This window comes from Astatotilapia calliptera, chromosome 3, assembly GCF_900246225.1.
Source record: "Astatotilapia calliptera chromosome 3, fAstCal1.2, whole genome shotgun sequence".
NCBI lineage: Eukaryota > Metazoa > Chordata > Actinopteri > Cichliformes > Cichlidae > Astatotilapia > Astatotilapia calliptera.
Window position 1 is genome coordinate 34006113 of NC_039304.1, and position 14166 is coordinate 34020278.

The window sequence follows — 14166 nt, forward strand, 5'->3', positions numbered from 1 at the left end:
ATATTAAACAGGTAACTTGTACTCACCACCCCTGTGCCAGCCACGCCCCAGTACAGTTTCATGGTGGAGATGTCAGCAGTGATGAACCCTATGTTAGCCATGCTGCCTGTGTAGAGGTTCACAAGGTTGCTGCCATCCATGTCAGCGCTGGCGACCTTTGGAGGAACTCCACTGTCCGACCCCTTGTCTGACCAAAATAACTTTCTGTGGATGGAAAGGTTAAACATGACAAGTGATGTGATCTCAGCGAGTCATACCGCCAACTTCTCCTCCCATTCAGTCAAACGTCACACCTATGCGCAAGATTTGCTGCTGGTGCCACACTAATGCTGATAGGTAACAGGATGTTAAAGTCCAAAAAACAGAGATTTCTTAGATTTTACGCTAAAAAAGTTACATTAGGTTAGTTTCACTAAAATGGAAAAATATTCTAATATCATGAAATAAAAAAATCATGTAGACATTCAGTTAAATGACGTCTTGGACCAAGTTACTGTTTTAATTGGGTTATATATGTCACAGGAAGCAAAAGTGAGGGGAATATATTGCCAACATATTCACCAGCCAACTATTGTCTTCTTAATGGTAATGAGGGTGCTGTGTGCTGTGTACTATCTACATATAATATATACAAACTAAATAGCGCTGATCAAGGTAATTATATGTATTTATTAATTTTTATGAACATGTGATTTACCCTCGGGCTGGATCCAGCACAATTCCAATGGGCTCTCCTACTCCCTCTGGTTTTCCGTTAGAGGTGATAAGGATCTTCCTGTAATGCTCACTTCCATCAACACGGATAACCTAAGTGCGACATTGTATTTTATTTACGTCTACTAAAAAAAAAAATCCCCCAATAAATAATAAATGCAAAAGAACAAAAGGCAAATCATAACCTGCAATCAAAAAGATACAAAACCTCTGAGTTAACCATGCATAGCATTTTTAATTGTAGGTTGTTGTAATAATTTGCTAAACTAAACTTCTTCAAGTAACAAAAATTTGAAAATATATCAATTTAATAAATAATAATAATAAAAATAAAATAAAATAGTAATATACCACAATAATATCCAACAAAAAAGGAAAAAAAAGGAAATGAGTATATTTGATTTGGGGTATTTTTGGTAATTAAACACAACATCATGACGACATCTGTATTTAATCTTTTTTGCCACGGTGTTTTCTGATCTCTTCTAATTCAAGTGTTGTTTACTTGTTTGCAGGTACAAGTGAGCCTAGGCATGACAGCATCTTATCAGTAATTGATAATCAAATGATTCTGTGTCTCACTATGCTTACTTCAATGGTTTTGGCAGTGGGATTGGTGTAATACATTATTCGGCCTATCCAGTCAAAAGCCAGACCGGCCGGTGAGCCCATGAAAGCAGCTGGAGCAAACTGAGTTTTGTTTGTTCCGTCGGTTTTCACTCTCCAAATCGAATCCTAGCATGAGAACAAAAGAGTCAATTAATTTAAAATAATTATTCAGAATCTGCAGGTACTATTGATGTGCACTGATCTCATTTTTCTTCTGTTTTAAACTTATTCAAATTTAAAATGAAATACAATTTCCTTCCTAATATAATGAATTGATTGTAAGACATCTTAGAATCTATGCATGTTTCACACTCAAATCTATTGCATGTTATAAAACTCTTTCCGCCTCTTCAGTTTAAGACCTCCACTCACAGTGCTCTGCACCCAATAGACAAACTGCTCCTGATCATCAAAGTCAATATCCTGCCCCTGGCTGATGCCAGACACTGGGGTCATTGCATTGTTGGAAGGGTCTGTGGGATCCAGGGGAATGCCAAAAATCACAGTATCCCTAACCACCATTAAGAAGGGAGTCTCATCTAGAAATGAATGGAGAAGAACAAAGAGATGCACAGTTGTAGGAGAGATTTTTTTTTAGCAAAACATTTACAAAAGGAATATTAACCACGAGCAGAAAACTCATTACTGACACTGATTTGTATTCAGCACTGTTAAATTCTGCGAACAGTGAGTCAGAGAAAGGTGTAAAACCAAAATTACCTTTAACACAGGTGCGCTTGTCAGCATCCAGCTTCCAACCTGATTGGCAGTGGCAGGTGTAGTACCTGGGTCTCAGTGTTGACAGCAGGCACAGCTGAGTGCACAGGTGTTCGCTGCATGGGTTGATGGCTAAACACAAAAGCGCAGAGTCACTTTCAGCCTTGAAATCGGATTCATTAAACTACCACACTGGTATCATTAAAAGAAGAATTTAGTGAACAAACAGATGACAAATGAAAGGAACAAGCTGAGCCTTCCACGCTCACAGTGAAGGGATCTGGTGCCTCTGGGAGCATTTTGCTGGCATGATTTGATCCACCTATTTTCTTTAGGGTATCAAAATTGTGCCCCAGGGGACCAGAACTGATAAGGACCTCCTCCATATCCATTCATACTACCCCAAAGTAACCAAGTAATACATAAACATTTACATGACAGAAAGTTGTTGTTTATTCACTATTTACAATATAAATTTCTACTTTTATAGTGGGTTCACAATAGAAAGGAAAAAAGAACATTCTCTGTGAAGAGTTAAACTTTGTTTAACTATTACAGTAGAGCATCACTGTAGTGTGTGTGTGAAACTCATGTACTCAGTTATTATAGACATCAACACATTTTAATACACTTCTTAAAGCTACAAGTATCCAAGTAAGATTTGTTTTTTATTTGAAAACTACCTGTGGGTTGTTTGATGGGATGAGCCATCACAATGCCCATGGGCTGGTAGACATTGTTCATGTGAGTAGTGATGTTGCCACCATGGAACTTGTTGGTACTCATCACCTTGCTGGTATAATGTTCTGACCAGTATATGGTGTCTTCAAAGATGGTCATACCATATGGGTGCTGGAGAACCTGGTGTTAGACACACAAAGGATAAAAACTTTTTGTGAACAATGATTATATTTTAAACGTAACACTCATTGTATTTGAATGGTTTATGCCAGTAACCTCCAATAACAGACATGATAACACCCCTGGCTTTAATGCATGTGGTGAGGAGTGACACCAAATTGTCTCAGTTCTCTAAACAGTGTTGAAAAATGATTAAAAGGGTATAAACTTTAAACAAGTAGTAAATATTTCCTCCTTATAATGAAAAACAGGAAAAACTAAACTTACCACATCGCTTGCCATAACCTGATATCGGTTGTTTCCATTATAGTCACAGTAGTCAATATATCTGAGATAGGCATCTGCAAAGTAGACTCTTTGTGTGGTGTAGTCCAGGGCCAAGCCATTGGGCCAGTAGATCTTAGTGCTGACGATGACTTTTCTCATGGTTCCATCCATGCTGGCCTGCTCAATCCTGGGGTTCTGGCCCCAGTCTGACCAGAACATCAGGTTGGTACTGGCATGAATGAGAAAGACAGAGAGGTCAATGATGTACTTCTTGAGTATGGTAAAAAAGGGTGAAAATGTATTTATAAAGGGCATTTTGCTTAACTATTAAATTAAATAATGTAATACTAGCATAACATCCATGTAACTTGAGTGTACTTACTGGTTACGGGGGTCCAAAACCAATCCACGGGGGTTGGTAATATTTCTACTCATGAGGACCTTGCGATAACGACCATCCAGAGTGGAAACCTCAATGTTCTCCATGACAGAGTCTGTCCAATACAGATTCCGACCAACCCAGTCGACAGCAATACTCTCTGTTACCATCAGACCAGATGAGAACACCTAAAACAACAGGGACATATTGAGCACTCACAAAATTAAACCGTTCATTTAAATGTTGAGATTATAAAGCAAGAAACTCTGTTGTTAGCCTTACCGCTTGTTTGCCAGTGCCGTTCTGGTAGGCACTCCATATCTTTTTCTCTTTGGTATCAGCCCAGTAGATTTTGGAAGTGACACTGTCAAAGTCTACAGTCACAATACTTAAACCGGTGATCACTGGACTCATCAGGGGTGGTCTTATGTTGACTCGGTTGGCAATGATCTGGCTACGTTTGGCAAGCAAAAGCACAGCTGCACTTGGGTCTAAAGATGGAAAAAGAGCTTGTTGGTCACTGAAAGAACTGTAGTATCTTTATAAGTATCTATATAAGTTACACAGTTCCTGTATTGTGTTGCTTGTTGCTTACTCGTAGCTTTGCAGGTCCGTCCATCTGGCTCTAGGAGGTAACCATCAGAACAGTGGCACCTGAAGCTTCCTCTTTCATTGTAGCACTGCTGGCTGCAGAAACCAGGAACCACACACTCATTGATGTCATCGCAGGTCTTTGAGTCATTGAGGAGCTGATATCCTGGTGGACAGGTGCATTCAGCCCCAAATGGGCCTTGAATACAACTGTCGCTGCAGCCCCCGTTGCTGAGTGAACAGTCATCTTCATCTACAGGAGTTAGTAATATAATGTATTAGTAATATAATGCATTTGTGTCTTAAATTCTAGTACATTTGTCATTTTGTCTTACTTATACCAGTTTTTAAGTAATATAAAGCATTTTAGCTATCCTTAATTTCTTTTCTTTTTATGTCCATTTAGAGATTTAAATGTTATACACAATGCATTTAACTCACTGCAGATAGGTGACTCATCTGCTCCATTGGGACAGTCCCTTTGGCCGTCACACACCTTGTCCTGGTCGATGCACACCTCACTGATCGGACACAGCCACTGTCCGGAGGGGCAAGTAAACGGAGGGGTGGGGCAGTTCAGTTCATCACTCATGTCCCGGCAGTCATTTTCGCCATCACACAACCAACTCATTGGAATGCATATCTTGTTGGCGCATTGGAAGTAGTTGGATCTACAGGTGACAGGTGGGCAGGAGTTGTGTTCATCAGACCCATCCTCGCAATCTGAGTGACCATCACACTCCCACTCATCTGGTACGCAGAAACCGTCGCTCTGGCACTGAAACTCATCATCGTGGCAGAGGCCTGGACCTCGGGTGGCTGGAGTTGTCAAAGAAAATAAATAAATAAATAACTAAAACTTCATTGACTTTCTCTGATAAATTTGAGCAGAGAGTGGAATTCCCAATCTATAATTATACAAAACATTATTCTGTGCAGGTAACATACGGCAGCCTTGTTCATCAGAATGATCCCTGCAGTCAAACACTCCATCACACCGATAACTTGAATAGACACACTGGTCCCCACTGGCACAGGCAAACTCAAAGGAGGAACAGGAAAACTCTTAAAACACAAAGGAAACAGAAAACAAAGAAAAGACGAGTAAACTTTTATGGCACAACAACAAACATATGTTCAATATGCCAAATACAATCAGTGGCTTGAAGCTTTTTGCTGCCATCAAACTAGTTGCATTAAATATACGATATTGCTCCAAAGATCTAAAAAAATTACTAAAACATGGATGATTTTCCAGATACGTACCACAATCTTTCTCATCAGAGCCATCCAAGCAGTCTTGGTCTCCATCACAAACATAGAAGCTACTGATGCAGCGATGATCGGGACACAAGAAGTAGTTTGGAGGGCATGTGGTGATGGTTGAATCTGATAATCACAAACAGAGCTCATTTATTTATTTATTTTTAAACATGTATGTTAATATGTAATAACCTAATAGCTGTATGTGCAGCAATTCAAGAAGACTTGTGGGATCTGTGCTTACTGCAGTTGTGCTCATCAGAGCCATCCCCACAGTCATTTTCACCGTCGCACACCCATTTTGCAGAGATGCATCTGTTGTTGTTGCAGGTGAAGTAGCCGGATGAACAGCTGGTAGGGACACGAGTGGGACAGTTAATCTCATCTGAGCCGTCTCCGCAGTCGTCCATGCCATCACAGCGCCAACTGGCATAGATGCAATGCTTGTTGTTGCAGGTGAAGGCGTACGGAGAGCAGGTCGCTCCTGATAAAGATAAATGAGGCGATCAGTTGGATTACTTAAAAATATCTTCTTACACTAACTCCTAAGCATGTGCGTTTTTCTTTTTCATTCACCTGAATCTGTGCAGTTGGCCTCATCAGTCTGATCTATGCAGTCAACAATCCCATCACAGCGGTCAGAGTTAGGTCGGCAACGTCCTTCGTCACACTCGAAGGAGTAGTCCCCGCAGATGTTGTCAGGTGGAGGAACGGAATCGTCCTTGATGCAGTCCCTCTGATTTGACTGAAGTTTCATACCATATGGACAGCCACACACTCGACCAAAGTTGGGAGTTGGAAAACAGAAGTGGCTGCAGTGTCCATTTGGCAGCATGTTACATCGGCTATTGAAGGCTGTCAGAAAGATCACAGAGAAGAAGTCAGTAGGGTCCTCGATTGCTTTATCACTGCTCATGTGTTGTCTTGACCCAGGAGATCATTTACTTCCTACCGCCACTCAAAACTCCAAAGTCCTGGTCCTACAGCACTAAACTGCACCTCTAAGCACTTTCCAGAATCCAGTGTCTTTCTTTGGATAAACTTACTGCTGTGGAGGTCAGCTGTATAGGCCTTGATATTCATGATGCCGGTGATTCCTTGTCTGACCATAATGTTCCCACCACCGTCCCTCTTCCTCATCTCGAATATAGCACTGGTCCTTGTATCAGACACATACAGGTAGTCTACAAGATAGATATTGCTGCGTTACAAGCAGTTGCATATGTAACTAAAATACATTAAATGTTATAAATGTGATTTAGTGGTTGTTACAAGCTGGTAGAGTGGGTCAGCTACCAATCACAAGGTCGGTGGATCAATCAGTTCCTGTATCCTCCAGCTATGTGTCAAAGTATTCTTGAGCAAGAAACTGAAACCTGATTTGTCCCGATGCATCCATTGGAGTGTAAATGCATGTGCTCTTGGGCATAGATAAAAGCACTGCTTGATTGTGTATTTGTTTTGGTAAGTGAGATTTGCAGTAGAAAGTACTTTGAATACTAAATTGAGTAGAAAAGTGCTATGTAAGTTCCAGTCCATTTACCAATTCCATTTTTGGAATTGGGGAATATCGAATAGATGCATACTGTAGAAGCCAGAAGGTAATCAAATAACAATAATAAGGCTAACCTTGGTTTCCTTAAGAGCTTGCTTATGGTGAGTATGGTGTGTTTGTGTTTTGTGCAGTATTCTGAATGAGTGTACAGTTGAATTAACCTGTATAAACTGTCAAAGAGTAGGGCTGAGTGATCTGGCCGATGTTGGTAAATGTCTGTCTGTCACTTCCTTCAACATCAATGTGGCCAATCTGATCAAGAAGGGTATCGACCCAGTACAGCCTGTTATTCCTGTCAAAGAGAAATCCACAAAGAAGAAGTGTAGCTGAGTCATACAATATACTGTTTATTATTCCTTAAATGGAGCCAAGCAGGTATTCTCATAACTGACATAGTTGACCACTCTACTTACATATAGTCAACAGCAAGCCCAAATGGCCATCCCAGTGTTGTGTTGACAAGAGGGACAGCATTGCTGCCATCAGTGAAGCCTCTCATTATTACTGCTGGACGATACCAGTCAGACCAGAACAAGTAGCTGTGGAGAAATGTTTGGTGAAGTAATGCAGTAGACTACAGTGAATAATGATAATTGTTATCCTGAATATAAAGGGTGGAGGCCCATGTGATGGCTGTGGTTTAGGAAGTAGTAGTGTAGAGTAGTGAGTATAGTAAAAGTGGTTTGAATAGACAGCATTTTTCTATGATCAGAAAAATCTGAATAAAAAAATATTCATTACCATTTATTGTGTTTAATTTCCTTCCTGTCTCTACAAACTAAAACCTGCTCAGGCAAAGTATCTTTCAGGAGTTATTTGTGATAAATCTGATAACTCACCCAGCACTAGGATGCACTGCAATTCCCTTTGGGTTCCCTAATCCCGTCACAATGTCTCGTCTGGACTTGTCTGTGACTCTGAAGGCTACCACTGAGCTGTAGGTGCTTGTGGTCCAAAACAAAACTTTTGAGGTCCAGTCATATGCCATGGCATCAACTATCCCCACTCTGTAGCCTGTCAAAATCTGCTGAACTGAGATTGGATAAATATAATAGGTGAGATCGCTTTGATTAAACACTGTAACTATATCAAGGTTAGGTTATAAAACTCAGCACCCTAAGTGCCACTTTCTTTTTTTTTTACCCAAGTCAAAAACTCACCACTGCCATTGAGGTTCGACTTATAGATGAGGCCTTTGGACCTGTCGTTGTAGAAAACAGTCCCCTCATTGCCGTCAAACTCCATTGCAGAGCCAGAAAAAGACGCCCCAAGGCCTGTGAGGGGCAGAGTGATGTCCTCCCTGCGTGGACAGATTCAGTGGGATTCCCCGCACCGCCAGTGAGGAGGCCACCAGTAAGTAGTCCTTCACCTCTGCACAAAAAATTAGTGCCAGGGCTTATTATCATATAAACTTGCTGTTTAAATGATATATTAAAAAAAAACTAAAAATTCCCAGATCTAGCTTACCAGAAAGGATTGTAATTTTTTAAATTGTCAGCACATTATTATACATTTCATTAACTATTTTTTTTAACCCAGAACAGAAACACGTATATAAACACGTGTATAAGAGAAGGGTAAGGTCGTTTTACAAATTAGATAAACTTACTGAAGCAGGACCGAAGGTCCGAATGGAGGTCATAGCCATGGCGACACTTACAGCGGAAGCCCAAACCATCATTGTCAGTGCGGTGACTTAAGACACAAATTTTGCTCACAGCCACCATTGTTTCATCCCACAAGGGTTCTTCACTGCATTACAAGACAGATGTCATCATTTTATGACATCACTCAGTGTAGTATGTAGCTCTTATAGATAACAAAGAATTTTTCTTTTTGTGATAAGATAAAAATTTGTTCACAACACAGTTGATAGATTTTTTAGTCAAGTAAGCAGTTCACGATATCTGGAGAAATACATTTTTAATATTTTATTTTTTACCATAAATTAAGAGGCATCTGTTACATTATATTCAAGGGAAGCAGACATTTTAAAGTTGTTTTCCTCAGACTGAATGTGACTGAATCTCCTTACCCAGAGGCTGCATGAGAGGGTGGGAGACCGACAACATGGCCTGGCCGGTTCGCGGCACGATAGAGGAGGGTTGGGTTGCTGCCATTGAAGCGATTTGATCTGATCACACCCATCTTGCTCCAGTCAGTGAAGAATACGTGGGTTTTCAAATAAAGCAATTCCAAAAGGATGTGGCGACTGTGTTCCACCATTGAGGACTAATTTTCTATGTGAAACAAGTACGCCTTAGAAAGAACATCAAGGAGGATACAACTGAAGGAGGTCAACAATTTATTTCTAATGTAACCTTTACCTGTCCAAACCGCTGTACGTGACAGTCTCCACTGTGTCAAAGTGGCTGTCAGACCAGTAGACCCTCTGGGTGATGATATCAAGGGTAATTCCTGTTGGCGTGCCGAGCCTGCTCTTTACCAGCTCGAAACGATTGCTGCCATCCATGAAGGCACGTTCGAGCTTAGACTGCACATTGTTACCACCCATGTCTGTGAAGAACATGTAGCTACAAACCAAAAAAAAAAAAAAATGTAAAAGGATGTTATATGAGTTATATGAGCAAAACTCAGGTGAACTCAAAGACTCTTGGACATCCAATCTTTTTACACTCAAATTATCTTCAACTCACAAAATTATGATGTTTATCAAACTTTTTTCCTGACACTGAATTTGTAGATGAAAAAATTGCCAGTAATTCAAAAACTAATGCCCAAACCTAAACTCATATTTCAATCTTTTTGTGATTATAAAACCACGTCATTTATTTAAACTCACCCTACTGTTGGGTCCAGGGCGAGGCCATGAGGAGTCCGCAGGTTTTCAGCCACCAGCGTCACTCGATTTCCTCCATCAAAGTCACACACATCAATGCGCTCCACCCTGGCCTCCAGTACATAAAGTTTGAGGTTGATCCAATCAACTGCAATATTCTGGACGGCTGTGAACCGAATTATTCAGAATTGCCTTAATGTCGCCTCCGTAATAGTTGGCGGAATAAACCTGGCAAAAGAATTTCAAAAGTTTTGGATTAATGTTTGTTGTATAAAAAATAACAATAAAACATAATCAAGAACTTCATCAGACATTAAATTCAAACTGACTTTTTTTGGTATAAGTATCACTCCAGAAGACTTTGTCATTGTGCCAGCTGTAGGCGACTGCCACTGCTAAACCTTTTCCCTGGGATGGCACCAGAATCCTGACAATGCGCCCGTTGCAGATCAGCTATCATCACATCACCCCATTGGTGAAAATTAGCTGTGGCAGCCCAGCTGAAAAACACAAATAACTAGACACGAGAAAATGTAACCATTGATGTAATTGCAAACAAAATATGAGGAAAAGAATGATATTTGAAGATCGTTGTCACTCAGCTGGACTGTAACAATATGTCTTTTTATATTTAATGATTTCAGTCTCATCTTTTAAACAGCAAAATTAAACACAGGTACCATGACATGTGTGCACTCTCTGTACCTGACACATTTGCTCTGCAAACATGACCTTGCTCCAAGACGCTATCCATCAGCACAGCTGCAGTGGTGTGTGCCAGGACGATCCTCACACAGCTGGTCACAGATGCCCCAGATCTGACAGTCATTGTAGTCTGGGCAACAGAACAAACAGCCATGTTTTGGATGTATAATGTGAGGGACATTTATAGTAAGAGTCTACACAAATGATTTGCCAGCTAGAACACACTGAAATTACAACAGTTTATGCTTCCTCAAAAGCTCTGGTGCTTTTTCCAAGGACGCAAAACAACAAGGTTGCTAAAAACTGTGTGTGCTGTCGATGTCTGATTCAATTTTAACACTGCCACACATAGAGACGATGTTTTTAGGGAAAAAATACATATAAAAGAACTCACCTACACACGACCGACTGTCATTGGCTACAATGAAGCCATCAGGGCAGTAGCATGCACCACCCTGAGGAGATGGGTGGCAGTAGAACTCACAGCTCAAGGCTGAGCACCTTTCCAGGCCTGTGAGTCAACATCACAGAAATGAACATCATGGACAAATGTAAACAACGGTAAAAGTGTAAAATTAATCCTATTCTAAGAAGCTTGGATGCCAGGACGTTATTGGTATCGTAATAAGCTTTATAGGCCTGAAAATGACCTGCAAAAAGTTAATATTAAACCAAGTGTGTGTTAAGGCAGTGATAAGGAATGCAAAAGTTATGATTATAGTATCTGAGCAGCTGACATCTGGTAAACATTTGTGATTACTCAACACTATAGCCAAAGCCCTTACACCCAAATTTATCAAATTGCGGTTTCTGAAAACGTGAGACATTCTACACTCGACAAGATCTCGATCACTTCAATTCCTTCAGATTCATCTCATTTGTTTGTTGTTGTTGTTTTTTAAGATTAAAGGGCAGGTGTGACATGATATTATCATAAATGGTAGAATTCTTAGTGCGGGACTTGTACACGTCAGGCTTACCGCAGGTTTGCTGTGCAGTGGTGTTGGTCTCATCTGTGCCTCCAGGACAGTCAGGCTTGTCATCACACACGTTTCCCACTGGTATGCACATGGTCGAGCCTGGGCATCCCCACTCACCGGGGGTAACAGTCTCCGGGAGTTACTATCTGAAAACATTGAAAGACGTATAATTATGTTAAAAATATGCAAACATTCTTTCATGTTGTTGTGAGGAAAAAATCTTTCTTGATTTGTTATGATGGTATAATTTGAGCTTTAACTCTTGAAGAGTGATTTCAAAACTCAATGAACCTTCTAATACGTCTAATAGTTAAACTAATCTTGACATTTTCATGAACTTTTTAAAAATTATTTTATTGAAAGTCATAAACAATGTCACATATTAGTAAATCAGTCAAGTTTTCTCACCACATCCTCTCTCATCACTGTAGTCCCCACAGTCGTTGAACTTGTCACACACCCACTGCTGAGGAATGCAACGGCCACTGGCGCAAGTGAACTGGTTGCCACTGCAGCTCTGGTAATCTAGACAACCAGTAAGTTAAATGGCAGCCTGTGCTTATTGAACACAATTTAAAATGTAAAAGAGGCTCATAATTAGCTAGCATGTGTGTTCGGTCTCATTCACCCGTACCACAGTTTTGCTCATCACTGTCATCCCCACAGTCATCCCAGTGGTCACACACAAATGACATCGGGATACAGAAGCCATTTGCACATTGGAACTGGTGGATGGGGCAATGCTGAGTTGCTGAAAATAAAACAGAGACTGGATTTACAGGAGGTCCAGCAATATGTTAATTATTAAAATGAGTTATGACTCACAAAAACTAAAGTAACAAGTGAACACATCTCAATTTAGGTTCATCAAAATCACGAGGAGTCCAGACTGATAAAGATCCAGAGGTACAAAGGTTGAGACTTTACTGCTCTCTGGCACCATAGACTGCTAAACTATAATAATGCATAGCTGGGCTATCATTACCTGTAAACCAAATAAAATTAAAATACTTCATAGCCATTATGCAGAATAAAACTGGCTAATTAGGAGTTAAGCATAACTATCAAAATATATAATATGAAAATAATAAAAATGAACTTTAAAAACTTTTAGTTGCTTTAAAACACGGCAACCGTTTTGTGAATATGTTCTTTAAGCAACTGGGATGAAAACATTCTGCAATGTTGCTGCACAACATCATTTCATGCATCATCTTAACACCCCATGCAGGACCTACCATTAGAGGCCAAACAAATATGGTGTCTGGAAATGGCTTTTTGCTATGTTTATACAACAGGAGAACACTAATAAAATTTAGGTAATAGCATATTTTAAAAATATAATTAATAGAAAAAGTATAAATATACATAAATTTATTAGAATTTTTGTTAAATTAGACGCGAAGAGACTACAGAAGCCTATTTCTGCTACTGAAGAATTTTTTTGCCGTCCATGAGGCCCAACATCAGGTTGGTATCTCAAGTATCTTGAAATTCTGAGTTTAGTGTGACAAAAGTTTGACTTGCTCACAATTAACCTGAAGTTTTGAGTCGAACTTTTGAGACATGTAACTCAACATGTTGACTTAGCTGTGCTCGGCACTTTAAAACGGTTTCACTATCATTGACAACCATCTCTCTCGCTGAATAACACGGCTCTTCATTCTATCAGGAAAGAAGAGATCAAGATACAAAAATAAGAGAAAACAAGCGAAAGATAAGGCCTATACAAGAATCATATTAAAGAACTTTGAAATCGTGGTCCAACCGTTACGTACTTTTTTTCTGTTGCATTGTTTATTGATTGAGGTATTTAGAGTTCGTATAGTGAGTATCAGGAACTGGTCATACCACTTGCAACCGAGAGCCAGCATCATCAATATGATGCACAGGGCCAGAATGTGGTGTTGGCCGTCGCAGATGAAACCAGGTAGGTTCAGTTGCCTATCGGTTGACACTGGAACAGGACCCTGCTGAACAGTAGCGGAGGTGGGCAGTCCCTGAAGGTTCATCCGAGCCATCACCACAGTCCGACTGACCATCACACTTCCCCCAACTCGGTACCCCCTCTAAGAGAAGTAAAATGTACAAATTTTTTTTTACTGCCTAATGATGGTTATCGATGAAGTTCAGTACACAGTAATAAGTATCATGAAATTCTGTCACACTCGAATCTGATTCTCATTCTGTCACCACACAGCGAACTGATGATTACTGGAGCAGATCTAGCAATACTAACCTGGATCTTCAATCCAACAGCCACACCAATGAAGTGATCAGGATGACAGCCTTCGCAGTAGCTCGCTGACCTCCAGGCGCGATCAGGAGACAGAACGCCAGGTCGGTCATGGACGCGCATGCGTTCCTCACACTCTGGGAATTAAGTAACGATTCAAAATATAATTATCTTCTGCCCCAGTCTCTTGTGTGATCCTGGGAATATTAATAGCACACAGCTTCATTATATACTTCTTCGAAGGTTTCTCCCTAGATCGAAAGATCCGTGAATTCATAGATTGGCCGAATGGGTGTTGTTTGCCCCATGAACTGTAGCTCCCTCCGCCCAGTGTAAACTTATGAGCTTTTTCCACCAGTATTGCGTGTTCAGTCTGTCCAGTAGACCCCAGTACCTCAAAATAGAGAAACAGCAAATACATGGCGAAGCGAGCCAGCGATGGCCCGGGCCGATTCTGGCACGTCACCACAGATCTCCTGCAAAGCTAAA

The 14166-nt window shown here is 40.4% G+C and overlaps 1 pseudogene; it reads right to left on the minus strand.

Annotated features, from left to right (window-relative positions):
- The window catches only part of LOC113014374 (low-density lipoprotein receptor-related protein 2-like), a 38331-nt pseudogene extending 26799 nt beyond the window's left edge, over positions 1-11532 (minus strand).
- Between the last annotated feature and the right edge of the window lie 2634 nt (positions 11533-14166).